The sequence below is a fragment of the Ambystoma mexicanum genome, chromosome 1q, assembly GCF_040938575.1.
Source record: "Ambystoma mexicanum isolate Mex_15411 chromosome 1q, UKY_AmexF1_1, whole genome shotgun sequence".
NCBI classification, from domain to species: Eukaryota; Metazoa; Chordata; class Amphibia; order Caudata; family Ambystomatidae; genus Ambystoma; species Ambystoma mexicanum.
The window spans coordinates 1,172,126,400-1,172,145,261 of NC_090922.1; the positions used below are offsets into that span (position 1 = coordinate 1,172,126,400).

Here is an 18,862-nt window from a genome sequence, read left to right on the forward strand (position 1 = left end):
CTACTGACATTGAACTAAGCTTTTAAACTTCAAGGGCATTCAACATGTGTTTATGTATTCCAACTGCAAGATGGTGGTAACCCTGGCAGATTGAAGTACCAGATTTTTGTATTATACCTTTGTGTCCTGTCATATTATATTCGGACTTCTACTGTATTTAATGCTTCTACTGTAGAGCTTGCTAAAACATATAATATACACAACATAATCACTACTTCCGAGGTCTAGAACTGGCATTGGTACTGAAAATGGTATATTATCGACCACCACATGGTTGTTTAGCACAGAACTAGTAGCAAGATAAGGAGTCTATAGGTGAACCACACAAATACAGCGTACACGAACCAGCTGCACTTCAAGGTACTCAAACCTTTTGTAGAAAAATAAAACAAATAAATATTTCCAGCTTCTTTTAATGGGTCAGATTAAGAGGAAGTCAGGGGAAACTCCTACTGTCATATCACTCGGATGATAGTATCACTTCACTCATGTCATGGTAAGGTTTTTACCATACAGAAGTCTTTTCTACAATCATGTACCAAGGATTTGTCTTGCAGGCCTATAAAAGAAGAGTTCTTTTGTCGCAAATGATCATAGCAGCAATGATGGTTATGTGCTACAGAAAAATCTACTTATTGTTGTCATAACATATAAAAAGGAATCATGTCAATAGCCAAGTAGCTAGGACTGGGAAGTGCGCCTTTAGTTTGACTTGCTGGCGAGCTCCTTGGAGCTGTGCCATAAACACAAAGTCAGGTGCACACACCTTCTGGTGGTCACAGATCACACTTCCTCTATGCTCCAAGGGTTAACAGGACTGGACTTATCTGCATTGTCTAGGAATGCCTCTTTCTCACGGGCTGCCCCACCTGCATTCTGGTTGGGGGTTCTTTTGTAACCATTGTCATTTCGGTTTGCATTACACAAGGCTTCAGATACTGCTGCTTCTATGCTGTTCTGCACCCGATATCCAAAGTAAATTAGGAAACCTATTGCCTTCCAGATGGCAAATAGTATCACCTGCCTGTGTCGAACTGCATCATAAGGTAGACATTTACAAAAATACTCAAAATGGGAAGGACCGGCAAGAAAGGAACATTGAAGGACATTCTATTTTGCTTTCAGGTGGCCTCCAGATAATGATGGTGACAATTAAGCATATCACAAACACTGCAACAAGTAGAGTGGTAACGGCTTGCACTTCCTTCTGCCAAAGCATCTTTCCCAAGGACAGCCAAACTGCTGAAAGTGATAATCAGCAAACTGACAATGCTGATGGAGGCATTAACAATGGTGCCGTATAACCTGGTGGGATCAGAAATCTGCAGAAGCAGCAAGGACTTAATAGTAAATGGCTTATCATCATCTGATAAAATACCTGTCCGGGATTCACTAGTGTTTGCTGATTCATTCATGCCTGTCTTATCGTTGGTGATAGCCATCTGGTATGCCAAGTTAGGTTGCTCAGGTTGGTATCTTAACACCAGAACACACACGACCACCAAGGAATAAGCGAGGAGCGTGCCAATAGACATTAGTTCCACAAGGTCCTTCAAAGAGGAATGCTATGATAGCTGCAACAAGTCCTGAGGTTATCGTGGCTACGATGGGGATTTTCCTGCGCTCACTGGCCTTCACTAAAAATTTGAAGGGCAGCCCATCTTCTGACATTGCAAACATGACTCTAAGCATAGGAAACATTGATCCAACAAGAATGGTAGAAAGGGTAGAAAGTGAGCCAACAACCACTGCATACTTTGCCCATCCCATGTACGTAAGCACCACTGGTAAAGGGCTATTCTTGTCCTGCAAGTAGGAGGGAATCATGAGGGTGAGGGCAGCTGACACGCCAAAGTAAGCAACACAGCATATCAGTAGAGAGACCACCATTCCAATTGGGATTGCTTTCTGAGGAGTTTAGATCTCTTCCCCAGTGGTTGCAATACAGTAGAAACCGAAAAATACATAAAAGCACGTGGCTGCATCAAAGAAGATGCCATAGAAACTGAAAGGTATGAATCCTCCATTACCGTAACTCCAGTCCTGTGCCACATGTGATTGACTCTGTATGAAGTGTTGGTCACATTGATGATGTCTTCCACCACACCACACCGTGACACACACAACTACTGCCCCTTCTATGGCCTGTTTCACCCAGAAAACACATCCACCATGAATTAAAATAACACGCCAAAACTACTGAGTACTACTTGTTCCAGGCCTACTACTTATACAAGACCACTACCTTTTATTTCTATAAACTGCCTTTAAATGTTACATTGCCTTGTGGTACCACCTTCCCTCCCCTTCCGAGGAGGAGATCCCTGCCTTTGCCTTCCCTTGCAATCCTTTACCTTATAAAACTTTTCAGAAACACTCCATTCATAATACAAATTTTACCAACAAATAATCCTAACCTCATCCACATCACATCGATGACTCTCCACATACTCACACCTTTCACCCTTCCCTATGCCTACTAGTTACTGCTTACAAGAGTCTACTCACATGTGCGTGCTCACCTGACCTCCTTTGGCACAGGGTTACAACACCGGCCTGCACTCTCCTCAGAGCCGAGCCCCGTTTCAAAAAGCAGAGAAGACGTTTCTTAAAATGGCTCCTGCTAAACCACTCGAAACACTTGTTTTTCTGGAGCCAGTCACTGCAGGTGTGGCTCCTTCTGGAGAAGTGGCCTGGAAGCCTCTAAAGGTACGGGGGCACTGGGATTATGTCGGGGTCACCAATTCAAGTCACACCCCTGAACACTCACACCAGAAAGAATATAACCTGCTAGGGAAGGAAGGCCCAAGATAATCTTGTAAGAATAACAAGTTTAATCTCACATGCAGTTGAGAGCAACAGTAAAGAACTCTGCTGCTAAGAACGTTCTGTGAAAAGTAGTACAAGCTGATTCTTATAAAGCAAAACATCATCATAAATGATGAAAAACATACAATAAATACCTGCATGGCTGATTGGATGAACCCTATACTGAAAGGGGCCCCTAGGGGACCCTGACGTCTATGGAAACAAGGCGGGTCACCACACACGATAGAGACACCAGACACAAGGTTGTATTCCCAAAGCTAGGGTTTTATTGCAAAGCAAAATTCTCAGTTGGCCAACTCGGTCTCAACACCCCGCGAGGTGTATCTCTAGACCTTGAGGGACGCAGGAGAGTGAATTACGTACATCAGTTACATATATACAAAATGCATATCAAACAATCAGCTATGACATGTATAACACCCCTCTTTATTGGGTTTCTTTGAACTTGGTGTGATGATGGACATCTCCGACTACTATGACACCTTCAGACATCTATTCTAGTAACAATTTGCAATTTGTGAGTGCGTAGGCATCTTTCGGTTATTGAATAGAACATGGCGCTTCTGTTCTTGGAAGCGAACTACATACAGGGGGAGTTGCATTCCGGACCTTGCTATCTATCAGATGCTATTCGTGTCCTGGGAGCCGACATGCTCTTAGCGGGCTCAGCAAAGGGGGGCCGTTAGAAAAGCATAATTCAAGCCTTTAGCGGTATTAATCTAACATATTCTACCATATAACGCGATTGGCTGGCAGCTGTGAAATGATTAAATGCCCTGCGGCTCTGCTTCAAGGCTACATTAAGGAGGGAGCCGGGCATTCTTCCTGGCGCTGCCTACGTTTGTGTTTCAGCGAAACTCTTGCTATCCTCTCGGCCATGTGGCCTTGTCCTTTTCATATACAGACAACAATGTTCCACAGTCGAGCAGTCTAAGCGGAAAATATACTGCGAAGCAATAGGAACAGAAAGCACTGAGCAATGGTTAGAAAACAAAATGGCGATTCTTGTTACATCAAAATGGCCGTTCATTGGAAAACTCGAAAACCTATATTCTGTCGTATCGTGCATGAGATGGTCGGCCCACGGCCACCAAAATGCGTTTGCTGTCTCAAATTAGATTTCTAGACTGACAATACAGGTACCACCTTTAACCATAAGGGATGGCAGTTTATTGGTCCCATCCCTGTCCGTCAATCTTCCATCACATGGGTGCTGTGGTGCCCATCTTCTTCTCACATTGAAGGTCAGAAAATGAATTAATAATACTCCTACTACACAGCTTATTTTATCACTCATACTGTGCACTTGGCAGGCCTCAAGACGGACACACAGGAGGTTCTTAGTCACTCTAACCTTCACACACACATTACACTCACTCCCTCCATTGAAAGACCAAAGAAATATTGAGGCTTAGTACCACAAATGAAATACACCAATCACGGGCTGAAAAGATACAAGTATCTTTTACTAGTGTACAGTTTAGAAAGCAAAACAGATAGCTATCTGGCTCCCAAAACCTTGCAGTGTGTACCAGCAGACACAGTGAGGAGTGAGATTGCTGGACATCTAAACACAGACATATATATACGATTTTAGCAATATTGTCCAGCCTCTCTCCGAGTTAATAATTCCCAGGCTAGAGTTCGTGCCTAGTTCACATAACAGATGTTACAATATTATACAAGGGATTAAACAGGTTTACATATCCATGAACATGTAATGGTACTGTTGATTCTCTAATCCACGGTAAGCATTATTCCAAGAGTCACTACAATGCAGTTCAGCTAAAGCATACGATTGAAGTTTACTCTTCATTGCTTTGGTTTTTATACGATGATGAGGCTTGTGAGCGCAGACAACACTTCAATGGCAGTTCATATGAAGCGCAAGGTTTCTTTACATAGGTTAAAGAGTCGGCTCTCGGTCAACCTAAACATTAACGAAACTCAGAGGTTGTTCGGCTCGACTGCAAGTCGAAAACACAGTCCACCATTTTAGAACATGGAACATGAGTTGAAATCAAAATGGCAGATGAGTCTTAAAATGGCGGCGAAGTTAGCCCAAAATCGGAACTTTGCAACGCGGTTTTCTGCATAATGCGAATGGGCTTAGGCCAATATTCATAATAAGGAGGCACTATATGATTACGGTTTCACACCATGCAATCCGGCTCCTAAGTCTCGACCCTCGTTTGGAAATATGATTTATCCCTCCCAGCACCTCGTGATACAAATCACACAATTGTTGCTTCAATGATATGCCCTGTCCATCCTCTTTTAACATTTCAGGACATGTTACTTTGGGGTTGGTGGTCAAAGAGCACCTGGTTTAGTGGAATTCAGGGATCTTGGCTTTAGTCAGTTATATGGGCTATAACTTGTGGTCACCCAAGAATGGCCCGGGTCATGCCAATGTGAGATAACATGAACACCAGGCACAGATCTCTGATCGCAACCTTGTAGGGCACATTCCTCTTGGGTGGAAAACACATCTTTGCAACACTTTCAAGAACAATGAATAACCAGTGTGGCGGGTGGGGGTGCAAACTGTCCTCATGGGAGCTTGGGCATGACTGGAGATTTCTGTGACCTTGTGGATTTGGGTCTAGTGCATGTAATGCTGCATTTATCGCACAAGACTTCAGTTCATTACTAATATCTATGCAAAATGGCCAGGCCATCCGTGCCTTGGTCCAAACTATGTAGTTAAACTATAATTGGTTATATTAACATGGGGTTCTGCTGGACAGGACGGCATCCTTCTCACTGACCCTCCTCCCCCCTGGCTCATCACAGTGCCAGAAATTCATTGCACCTTACTTTAAAGTGCCTAGGGGGTGGCGGGCCTGCCCACTTCCTAACGCCCACCTGGAGTTACTCCTTATACTTGCAAAGCTCTCACAAATTGACTGAATGATAAGGATTACCTCCAGACTCTGAACGGGTAGTCTCATACCGCAACACTAACTTCGTAACCTAAAACTATTACTAATATGTTACCTGTAGTTGCTAGATATAACGCAATTTCTGAAGTGTCTGAATTCCATCATGAGCAATCTTATACGTTAGGAGAAGAAGCAATGTGATCTTGAAGATCATATACTCGCATGCTTAAGTGCCAGGTACCACGATTTTGACAAGGTGGTAATGAAAGCATGGCTGATGATGCAGAAAACATGTCTCTCAGAATGCATAGTATGATAGTGCCAGGACAATGTAGTGTAGAGGAACTGGTTAGGTCGCAAGGAAAAGCGTCTAAAGACAGTGTACATTTATACTGTTATTTTGGACTACTTCAGATTCCATGAATTACACTCAGGTGACAGTTTGTTCTAATTTGTTCATTGCTTTGTGCAAATTTACTAGGGATTTGGAAACTAGGGCTTGCACTATGATATAACACTTGGTGTTGGCAGTGGTTAAGATTATGAAGTTTATGAAGAATTTAAAAGTTTGCAGTCAGTGTAGGTCTCCCTTGTGTGACACTGTTAAAGATATAGCGAGAGCCGGATATTGATACCATATTATGAATGGCACTTTGTTGTCCACCTTGTTTACTGTACCTCTATCTGTCTTCAGTTTACTACAAAGTTTCCAACCATCCTGAAGGTGCTGCTATCTGACTTTAGCCGTGGGGTGAGGAATTATACTGAGGACGACAGAAAAGGGAAGTGCCAGATTGGAGATGGAATGGGGAAAAATACTGCACTTGCAGCACGGGGTATTTATTTATTATAGAGCGCCACAGCCTGCAGGAATCAGGGCGATGACAAGAAGACGCAGACAACAAAGGGAGACAGGATAATTGGAGAGCATGGTCAGTCGGTATTGGAAGATATTGTTGGTGGTGGGTTTATTTAAACAGTGTAGTTTTCAGGTTTTTTCTGAATTTCAAGTAGTTGGGCTCAAGTCGAAGATCAAGTGGGAGTCTGTTCCATTTGGCCGTGGCTAGGCTAGGGAAAGCCTGACCTAGGCTGTTGTTTTTGTTAGTGTGTCCAGCTTTGACAAGCCCTTTGTTTCTGGATCTTAGTGTCCGGCTGGGTACATAAGGGCTTGTTTGCTTTTTGAGATATTCCAAGGCAGAGCCGTATATTCAATGATGTACAAGAGACATTGGGCCTCATTACAAGTCTGGTGGTAGCCGTGCGGGAAAAATATGGCAGGCTGCCGCCGGACCGGTATTTCCATTCCGCCTCTGTGATTTCCGGAATCACCGGGGCATTACAACCCCGGTGACTCGATAATTCTAGAGGCGGTATTCATTAAATCCCCATTCCCATAGAGTCCCATAGGACTCCATAGAGATGGAGGACCATGGAAACACCGGTTCTGTCAATGACAGAGCCAGTGTTTCCATGTCCGCCTGCAGGCAGGTGCTGTTACCCCCAACAGGTCAGACCTGGCGGGAGTGACACCTGCCGCCTGCAGGACTCGGAATCAGCCGGTCCAGAAACAACAGTGGTGCCGGATTTACCGCCACTGTTCGTGGCGGACTTACTGCCACCGTTCTATCCGGGCTGGTAGTGTCGTAATGAGGCCCATTGACTTGAAGGCAATTTCTGTCTTCAGTAGAGAGGCAGTGGGGGGCTTTACTCTCCTCTGTGATATGGTCTCTTTTGGATTTGCTGGTGGTTGTCCTTATGGCATTATCTTGAATGACTTGACATTGTTTTAGACATTTTCTGCTAGTACCTAGCATTAGGGAGTTTCCATAATCCAGTCTAGATAGTATGATGGCTCTAGCGATAGTAGAGCTTTTTTGTTTGCTCAAGTGGGGTTTGATTTGCTTCAACAATTTTTGGTGGTATTGGCATGTTCGTTTAAGATATGCCACCTGTGCATCAACTCCTAGAGAGGCCTGCAGGTACACACCAAGAGTCTTCACTTTGTCTGAGACCTTCAAAGGTGAGATTTTAATTTTGAAGGTCGCATAAGCTGGGTCTAGTTTAGTTTGTGCTTGAGGGGAGCCAAACACCATGAGCTCAGTTTTCCCTCCATTGAGGCAAATCCAGTTGGTCTTCATCCATGCCTCAATGGAGTTATAGATAAAGTCAAGCCCACAGTTGTCAGTAGCGTGGCTGCCAGTCAATTCAATTACCAATTGTATGTCATCTGCAAAATTTGTGAAGCATATGCCCATGTTGGTGAGGAGGGTGCAGAGACAATGCATATAGATGTTAAAGAGCAAGGGTGAAAAGCTGGCTCCTTGAGGCACACCACAGTCCACTGGTTGGGAGGCCGATGTGTGATCACCCCATTGGATCCTGGAACTCCTATTTCCTAGAAAGGAGGCTATCCTCTCAATGGCATCTGGTGAACAATTGCCTGACTTCTCTAGGGCCTCTCGGAGCTTCTGATGGTCTAACAAATCAAAATTTGCTGAGAGGTCCAGCAGGATTTGTAAACCCGATTAGCCTTTGTCTATTATTCCAAACATTTTAGTCTGGAGGTCCAATAGGGCTGATTCTGTACCATGGGCCTCTCATAATCCCGATTGTTGGGTGTGTAGTAAATTAGTCTGGTCGATATAATTTTGCAATTGGCTGGTTGCAACTTTATCCAAAATCTTGAGGAGAAAGTTGCAATTTGTAATAGGTCGGAGATTGACTGGATCGGGGTTGGTCTAGGCCAGGCTTTTTTACAAGTGGAGTCACTGTTACCGTTTCGATGGATGTGGGTACCTTATGGTCTCTAAAAGACGAGTTAACCATTCTACAAAGAAAAGGGGCAAAGAGCTTGGCATTGTCAAGGATCAGTTTGGGGGGAAGGGTATTCTCAGTACAGTAGGTTCACTTGGTGGATGCAAGGACTTTGATTATTTCATTCACTGTGATTTGGCAGAACTGGAATTTAGCCAGCTCTGGGTGGGTGGTCTCAATCACAGAATTAAGTTGAATAGAGGATTGAGTGGTTTCTGTGCATGCTTGTATTGTTTCCCGGACTTTCATATCTTTATTATGGAACGTTGTTTGTACAATTTTTACAGTCTCCTCGAGCTGGTTGGAATGGAGGAGATAAGGTAGATGGTTTGCCGACTGATTTAAGGATTTGGAAGAGTTTGCCTGTGGATTTGGACACTGAGTTGATTTGGTCATTATACTAGTCTTTTTTTGCTGACATCAGTTTTTCTCTGTAAGAATGGTCTAACTTTTTCCAGTTTTCCTTGTTGCTGACAGAAGGATCTTTTGACCACTTTCTTTCTGCTTTTCTTTTCGCTTTTTTTGAGACTATTGGTTTCAGCATTAAACCAATGCTGATGGTTTTTGTTGGGCCTTACAAGTTTCTGTTTCAGTGGAGTGTATTGGTCAAGGATTCTTGTGTATTTGTTGTTGAAGACAGCTATTAGATTCTCGCATGAATCCTCTTCCTTCGTGGAATTCAAGTATTAGCCAGACCTAGTTTAAGGAGGGATAATGTGATCTTTTTAAAGTTTCTGCTTAAATTGGAGTTTGGAGTATTGTTCAGTTTTTTATGTTTTCTTTGGGAGTGAGGTTTCCCTCGATTTTACGGTGGTCAGACCATATGCAGGGATATGTCTCGGGGTTTGTAGTGTTCATATTATTAGAAATGGTCCAATCAAGTTGGTTTCCACTGATGGAGGTGGGCTTGGAGTTAAGAACATAGTAATCCATGGATATTAGTTCCTTCTCAAGAGAGATTGTGTCTTTATCTTGAGGATTTCCTTTCATCTATTAATATCTCCTAGTAGCAGTGTTCCTGTATTAGGTGCCTTTAAGGTATCTAATAGGTGGACACGTTTGTCATTACAATCTGAAGTTAAGGATGGTGGTCTGTAGAGAACAATGAGGTTGATGCTGCTATTTTTTTAGGGTGATATTTTCAACAAAATTATCTTGCACCCAATACATTGTATGGGTGAGGGAAAAAGATTCAGGTTCTGATTGGCTATTATAGCCACTCCCCCTCCTCTGCCTACATCCCTGTTTTTATAGTAGATATTATAGCCTACAGGGACTGCAACATCAATTGTAGGTCCAGTTGGTTCTTGTAGCCAGGTTTCCGTGATACAAAGTATGTCGAGCTTGTCCTGGATGATATAATCATGGATGTCTTGTGCATGGCTGTTCGTGGATTTTGTGTTTAGGCGTCCTATTTTAATGTCCTGGGGTTTCACGACTCTAGCTTTAGATGTGGCTTCTGTTTGTATGTCACCTTGGCTGATAGATGTAGGGGTAGATTGTGGGGTGGTTATGGTGATTGGAGTGCCACGGGAAGCTTCTTTGGGCGAGCAGGGACTTAGGGTGTAATCAGTCTCTCTGGTGTTCAGCGTATGACAAGGGGTGCTGTGAACCCTGATATAACTGCATCTGGGAGATAGGCAGTGGTGTCATAGTTGGCTTCAATATATTTCTTTACCAGGGATAATTGGTGCAAATGCTTTGTTTGAGTCAAGAGCTGGCATGTTTGTAGAAGCTCAGAACAGATTTCTATGCCGAATGCTGTTTTCCGGCATGGACCGGCAAAGACCGGCTTGCCGCGGAAGCGCCAGCTCTGAAGCGTCTGACGTTTCCCTATATGCGGCTGCCGGGCTCCTGGCAGATGGAACGTGCCATGTATTAAAAGGTATGTGGCAAGGCAGGTCAAGTCTCAGTATGTCTTCCTATTATAGCGCAACGTAATATGAGGATTATAGGTCACAATTACTGTCAAACCCACATACAATATTCAAATCCAGAGTGTTGGAGTTTATACATTCTCCCACACTCAACACTGCAACAGGGTAAGTGAATGAAAATGTCAAAGATTCCAAACAAATAAACGTGCAGAACTAGAAGGTGGCAGGGAAAGTAAGAATCGAAAATACAGATCTAGTTACAATTCGGTACAATTAGCAACTGATACAAATGGTGAGCAGCATAGCGCAGCAGGCTCGTGTTTCTTGTTTATAAGGGGCATACCTTAGAAGGCTGATTTAGCTACTTGGAAAAATCCAATAGCAACACAAATATCAGCGAACTCTATGTTACTGTGACTCTCAGCAGATTAACTAGAGAATCCCTGCAGCCATTCATGAAGAGTGTGACAACGGCAGGAATCGAACTGTGATGGGACATGACGTGTGAAGAAATGCGAGATTACCTGAACACCACGCTATTCAGTTTCCAAGAAAATGTTCAACATAATGTTTGCCCAAGAATATTGGGAAATGACACTGGAGTGCTGGAGTACCAGTGGCCATGAGGAAACGTCAGGCAGTACAGCTGATGGTTCTGTGATTTGTAAAACGGTATCTTCACAGCAAAGGGCCCAATCAAAGGAATCTGGATCCTGAACAGCAGAACAATGCCTAGTCCATGGGCAGGTTGCAGTTGGGACTGGACAGCTCATTGGGAAAAGTGGGGGAAGTACGATCACCTGGCTGTGGAGCTCGATATCTTTCTTCTGCCCCAGGAATAACCCCTGATCTGTGGTTTGGAATTGGCTCAACCTGGCAATTATGAACCATAGAACCATACCAATTGCACAATGTCTCAATAAATTAGATTTAGTCTGCTGGGAAGGGCACACTTATATGTAGAAGGGTATTTCATGGTAAGGACAAATGAATAGAGATTGTCGCTGTACCCCAGACAGAGGTGCATTTTAAAATTCACATTGCAAGGCAGTGGAAAGCAATAAAGTGAATATTCATGTTTGTATTTTTATTTATTTTTTCCATGTATTTCAGCACACAAAGCCCTGATGTATCTAGGCACAAGTTACAGAACGAGCATAGTACATTAGTAAATTGAAAGAGCACGCAAATGGGTTACAGCCAAAATAGGTGTGGTGTGTGCAGTCTGGCAAAGCCTCACCTCATGGTTCGGGGGCTACATCCGGCATACAGACAAGCATAGGCAAAACAAGAAATAGCATAGTAGTTTCACCTACAGCACAGAGGCCACCAAGTCACAATAGGTAGTTGCGCAAGTTAGGTTACATTAGTAGCACTGGGGTGACTAAGATTTGCATCACAGGGTTACACTAGTCATGTTAGGCAGGCAACATGGGTGGCACAAGGATCCAGTAGGTGAGGTACACCACAAACAGTTACACAATACTATTTAAGACTATCCTTGTTAAGTCAAATGAAACACTGCTTATTTCATATAGTCTTACACTAGTGAAGCCGTGCTCCGTAGTAGAAGAGGCTAGAATGGTAGTACGATTATTATTCGCAAGCAAAGTAAAGGGAATTGTGTCACGATGGTGATTTCTAAAGCAGGTATACGGTGCATCACGTTGTAGATGTACAGGCTGGTAAAGCCATCCTCAGCCTTTCCCGGGGTTCCATCAGCTGTGAACAGTAGATCAGGCAAAGTATGGGAGACACATAGGGCCCGATAGATGGAATTTTTTGCACGCTTCCAAGTGACTTTGCACTGCTGAAAAACGACTTTGCACTGCCGACACAGACCTTGATTCGTGGAACTGTGCAAAGTGTATTTTTACAGTGCAAATCAGTGCAAAGTCACTTTGAACCATACCAAACATTCCATGAATCGGACCTCTAGTAAGTGCATATTTCCGGGGTGGTGTAGCCACGTTAGGGTTGTTAGGGCTATGAGAGTTGGGATGAGCTAAGGGACAGTCAAAGAGGAGGTTGACGTACACATACATGGGGCCATTTGTTAGTGCCCTTACCTGGAATAACTCCGACTGGGCGTGTGTCTCCAAACAGAGAGCGACCAGAATGGACCGTGTGTAAAAGGAGCGTGCCTGCAGCCATTGTAGGACAGGGTGCACCGCAAAGTGACTTAAAATGTGGGCCTTCACAGGAGGCCGGCATTGCCTGCCGGCTCACCCTACTAGGTTGTATTTCAGGCCTCCAATCGCGCGCCTGAAGAGGCAGGCATATGGCGAGGCAGAATGTATCTGCTACAGTCATCGCTGTGCAAAGTCCCTTTTACACCAGTGCAATGTCATTTCGGACCGTGGGACCATGAACGCCATGTGGAATTTTTGAAGCAAATACCAATGTTAATAACACAATAATAATAATTTAGCATTTATATAGCGCTACGAACCCTCAGGTATCTGAGCACTGCTTATTATTACCTACGGTGTGTGGTGCTCATTTATAAACCTCAGAAGGATGAAAAGCTGAGTTTGGCCTTGCCGGTGTTGTGTTGTCGGCCCGCGGCCTGCGCGCGGGGGCTGCCACAATGCTAATAGGCCGCGCGGCCTGTGGCGCAGCTCCAGCGGGAGCCGAAGGAATCAAACACCCACGCTGGTTATAGGTCTGCCCCGGAACTGCCTCCCGAACGCGGGGGCGGGGCTTTTATTTAGGACGCCCTGCGTCACCGCGTAGCGGGACGCAGGGCGGAACGTAACAGCCGGGATACGAACGTGCTTCAGCAGGTCTGCACAGATGTCAAAGCGAGCGGTCTACTCGCTGTGCTATCGGACCGTACTGGCTATTCACAATATTCAAACATGGTTAGTAACCAGAAGGTTCAAGAATTTTGAAGGCTTAGCAACAGCGATTAACAACAACAATACTTGATTCGGTATGAGCAAAAGAGACACACGAACACACATAGAAGTTATACTTTGTCGTTAAGGTAAAACTGTAAATAAACATAATAAAAGAAATAATTTATGATCCAAAATCCATTTAATTTCATTCAATTACAATGGGCTATTTCAAAACGTATACGTTCGTAAAACCACTAAAAATACATGATCAGAGATGATCAAAAGAATGACTAGGTGCAAACATGACGGGAATAAAAAAAGCTCGTCAAAGACGGTTGCCAAAGGTTTTAAAAACTGAGGAAAGCGGAGGTCGCAGCTAGCACAGCATGCTGTTTTCCTTGTTATGAAGGCTGTATATATGACATTTGCTAAGGCAACAGATGTTGCTTTATTGTTGTATGCATCGTGGAAGAGCAAGGCATCCTCCAGATGTCTGATCCAATGCTTCTTGAGTATGTGAATGCATCCATTTATTCACATACTTAGGGCAAATGAATATAACAAGAATTACTGTTTGGTTTGCAGTACAACGAAACGGGAAAAACAGCGTTCCCTTGCCGCCATTTAGCTGGAAAAGCACGTGGAGGCAGAATATCAACACGAAATTCGGTAAGCAAAAACGTATGGGTTGTTTTTTCAAAACCCCGCCAATTGTTTATGTTCAAATATAAAGAAGTTTTTGAATCAATGCTTCTATGATCAATACAATGAGAGAAGGCCCAGTCCTGGAATGCTACTTTTACTGTCATTAAAGTTTGATTATCAATGCTGGCAGTCTTTCTCCAGAGGTGACAGAGGCCAAGTTCTGTCAGCAGGTCAGTATTAGACATTAATATCGTTTTGTGGAGCAACAAATCAGCACTAGCATCTATACAGATCTCGAAGAGTAGGAATTTCCAATAGATCTCATATGTAATCGGGCGAATTGCCACCTTGAGGTGCATTACAATGGATGGTGCTGAGGTTGGAAGGACTATAATCTGTTGTAAAAATGTCTGCTCAGCCAGACACAGCCCATCTGACGTCAAATGACCCCATAACTCTGAACAGTAAAGGGTTGCTGAATGCTCCACAGCTTTATAAACTTCCATGTCAGGAAGGTTGGCATTATCCCAATTCGGTGCATTGATGAAATGGTTGCTCCTGCCCTTTGTCTCAAGCTACAGTTATTAAGTTTCAATTGATCATTTCACACAGTTTTGTAGATCATTATCCCTAAGTAGTTGATTGAGTCGACTAAGCAGATCTTTTCACTATTAAACTTAAAATAAGGGATCCGTTTCCTGATGTGATTGTATGCACAGACCATTGCCATTGTGTTAGCATTATTTGTGCAACCCAAATATATTATAGTGCACCTGGTTCAAATCCTGATCTCCCAGGGTCCACATTGTTAGGCAGAATCATATGCAGTACCCTTTGGGAACACCACACACAGTTAAGACTACAAGTGACAGTACAAATTCACCTTTGGTACAAACCCGTACTACACAGTAAAGTGGTAGCGATGGCTGAGCAGCTAGACTTATCTCAAGTGTAAAGTGAGCACTATCAATAGTTACACAAAGGAAAGCAATTACTATGGTTCAAACAAACACTGACTCAAGGTTTCTGAGTAAAGAATATATATTTATTTCCACATCAGTTGTAAAACAATTCACTAAAGTAAAGCAGTAGAAAAATCATACTCTTAATATACTGCACACCACCCAATACATTCTGTTAAGCTCAAAATGAAGTGTGAGCAAAATGGCACTCCAGCAATTTAAAAGGGAGGGAAAGGCAAGGTTATACAAAAATTGAGCAGCACCAACGAGTAAGTAAGCAGGGCAATCTAGAAAAGGCTACTATGGTGAGGACATCAAATCAAGAGGCCTGAGCCAAAGTCAATGGACCACAGTCTTTGCAGAGGATCACACAGTTCAGAGTAGTTCGCGGTTTAGTCTTTGCCAAGAGTTCAGAACGAAGTTGGTCGGGAGAAAAGTTACTTTAAAGAATAGAGCAGGAAAAGCCCTCGGATTGGCAAAAGATTTCAAACACTTTCACCACAGTCGGACGGAACGAACAACGGGATTAGAACAGTTCCCTAAATGAAGAAGAAGGCTGTAGCCGAGGCAGTAGTTCCTGGCAGGTCCTGCAGGCTCACGGTTCCTGAAGCGACTGTCAGACTGACACGAAGTAGGAAGACTGGAGGGTCCTTCACTACCCAGGGAAGAAACCAGCAGCAGGGCAAAGCAATGAATAAAAGGTGCGCTCCTTAAACCCAAGCAGGGTCTGGTCCCTCTGACTGTTAGGTTCACTGTAGCTGTGCACAGCAAATTTGACCAGAGGAGGGAGGCCTGGCTTGCAGTTTGGTGAACTGGTTGATCCCACCAGCTCAAGGGGAGAAGATTCCGTGCAGATCTTTCCTGTCATCGAAGTTTGGAGATTATTACCCGCAGCAGGGCTTCACCGGGAAGTTCAGTCGTTGTAGAGGTCCTCTTCTGTCAGCTTCTCTTCGGTTATCTCGATCCAGTGGCGACTCTGCCTTCTTAGTCCCAGAGACCTGCTTTTTATGCAGTATTCCCCCATTCACACAGCCTGGCTGTCAATCACACACACAGCAGGGTTGCTGTCCTGGTGGGACAGTCACCACAGCCAATCATACAGAGTGCAACATGGGTCTCCAAGGAGACCCTGTGCAGGGAGTCTCAAACCCCTCCCTCACATCCTGTCCCCCTTAGACATTCAGGCATCTAAGGAGGGCTTCTGTGCAGAAGCCCGCCAAAGGACGGCGAACAAAGGAGCCAAACCTGGTTTGGCGTGCAGAGTAAAACACGAGAAAGACCTTTACAAAAAGAAATGGAGAATAAACCCAGCCGGAACCAAATAAAAGTAAATGGGGTCGAGCGGATTTAAGGTCAAGGCTACTAACTTAGCCTAAAACAGTACCAAGGCTATTTAAATAGACCGCGGTTGGAAAAATAGGGTAGATACCACTGCCATCAGCCAAATCTTAAAGAAAGGGGAACAAAATAATGTTCCATGAGAAACAGGCAAAAGGGGATAACTATTAACCCTTTCCAGAACTCTGTGTAAAATAGTTTGTACTGGGTCTGTGAATTTAAAAAGACCAATAAAGCCAATGACAACTTTACATGTTCTGGGAGACAGTCGTCAGTCCAGAAAATTGAGTTTGAAGTGGGAAGTCTGAAAAAGACAACCCTGTGTTACTGCAGTAAAGGTGCTGTGTAACACACAGTAAAAAGATGTTGCCTATGGAGTAGGTGAAGCTCCACAGTCTATGGACACACAAATGTTAAACACACACAGCAAAACACATGTAAGAGTGGAACAAAAGGCTCACACTCTTACAAGGTGAAAAAATAAATCCTAGAAATCCAGCAAAGCTGCTGAGAGACTCAGTAGGTAAGGGAAATTAGCCATTCTGGAGAAGCCTCCCTAACACCCCCTCCGCCCCCAGACTAAGGGACAGGAGGATATAATCCACTCCTGGATGAATCTCTTCACTCTAGTTGGTTATAAACATCCTAGAGAGACCATCAGCACATTCTGTGCTCAATGGTGAAATCAAACCCTTGCAGGCAGATTGACCATTTTAGAAGTTGTTTTGGGTTCTCCCCTTTCATTTGCATTAACCATCTCAAGGGTTGGTGGTCTGTCTGAATCACAAAAGTAGATCCATACAAGTATGGTCTAAACTTCTTCAGAGACCACACAATAGCCAAACACTCACACTCTATGGTTGCCCACCTTGTTTCTGGTTCCTTCAATTTCCCACTGATGAAAAAAATTGGGTGTTCCCTACCTTTCTCATCCAGTTGACTAAGGACTGCACTTATACCTATATTGGATGCATCAGACTGCACAATGAAGGGTTGGTGGTAATCAGGAGCTCTTAGGACTGGAGTTTGACAAAGGGCTTCTTCAGGTTTTCAAAGACTTGAGTGCACTCCTCATTCCATCTAAAAATTTTAGGGAATTTTGGAGAGGAGATTACATTCAAAGGAGACGCTATGGACCCATAATTCTCATTGCAATTCCTGTTGTACCCATTGAGACCTAGGAAGGCTCTCACTTGGGTTTGAGTAGAAGGGGTTGCCCTGTTTTGTACAGCTTGTACTTTGCTAGGTAATGGCCCTATTTCACATCCTCCTACCTCTTGACCAAGGTAGACTACTTTGCTCTGACCAATTTGACATTTGCTTACCTTTATGGTCAGATGGGCCTGCTCAAGAGCCTGCAAAACATATCCTAAGGGATCAACCTATTCTTTCCAAGTAGGGCTGAACACTGCAATGCCATCCAAGTATGCCATGCAGAAGTCCTCCATCCCATTCAGAACTTGATTGACCATCCTTTGGAATGTAACCGGTGCATTCTTTAATCCAAAAGGCATGACCTTAAACTGGTAGAGGGCTGCTGGGGTTGAGAATGCAGTTTTCTCTCTGGCATGGTCTGTCAGGGCTATTTGCCAATAGCCTGACGTCAGATCAAATGTACTGAGGTACTTGGCTGCACCAAGTTTATACACCAGTCCATCTGCCCCTGGCAAAGGATGGGCATCAGTGTTAGTGACTGCATTTAGAGCTCTATAGTCCAAACAGAATCTCAACTCCTTGGATCCTGTTTTTGGTACTAGAACAACTCGACTAGTGCATGGACTTGTAGAGGGCTCCATAACCCTGAGATCAAGCATCTTGTTGACCTAGCCTTTGATGTGGAATCTCACATGTTCTGACATTCTGTAACCTCTGCATTTCACAGGTAAACAGTCACCAGTGAGAATATCATGCTGACCCCAAGGGGTCAAGCCTGGTGAAAGTGAAAACAGGGAGGCAAACTGATTTAACAGAACCTTGCACTCCTCCAGTTGTTCAGATGTCAGATTAGAAGAGATATTGACTCCTTCTATTTTCTCATCCAAAGGTTGGCCTCTGAGGAGGTCAGGTAGAGGTTCACTCTCCTCCTCCTCTTGAGCTGAAGCTAGAAGCAAAGCTCCCACTTCTGGTCTCGAGACATATGCCTTCAAACGGTTGGTGTGAACGACTTTTGGAGCCTCCTTAGGTCTGCCTAAATCCACCAAATAGTTCACCTCTCCGAGTTTGCCCACAACCTTGAAGGGTCCTATCCATTTGTCCTGCAAGGCCCCCTGCCTTGTTGGCACCATAATTAGTACAAGCTGGTCTTGAGTAAACTCAACCATGCTGGCCTCCTGGTCATGCCAATGTTTGACCCGAGCCTGACCTGCTTTTAAGTTATCACTAGCTTCTGCCATAATGTGTGACATTCTCCTCTGGAGACCTATCACATAGTCAGTCACGCTGACTGCCTTGGGGGAAGGAGTACTCTCCAACCCCTCCTTAATCAGGGCCAATGGACCTCTGACTGGATGGCCATAGATAAGTTCAAAGGGACTGTAACCCACTCCCTGCTGAGGGACTTCTCTATAAGCAAAACGAAGGCATGGCAGTAGAAGGTCCCACTTTCTTTCCAGGGGTTCCTCTAAAGCACCTATCATGCTCTTCATAGTAAGATTAAACATCTCTACCAG

General features: G+C 44.0%; 1 pseudogene; it reads right to left on the reverse strand.

Annotated features, from left to right (window-relative positions):
• Positions 1 to 783: 783 nt before the first annotated feature.
• Positions 784 to 18,862, reverse strand: part of LOC138561046 (high affinity cationic amino acid transporter 1 pseudogene) — a 66,772-nt pseudogene continuing 48,693 nt past the window's right edge.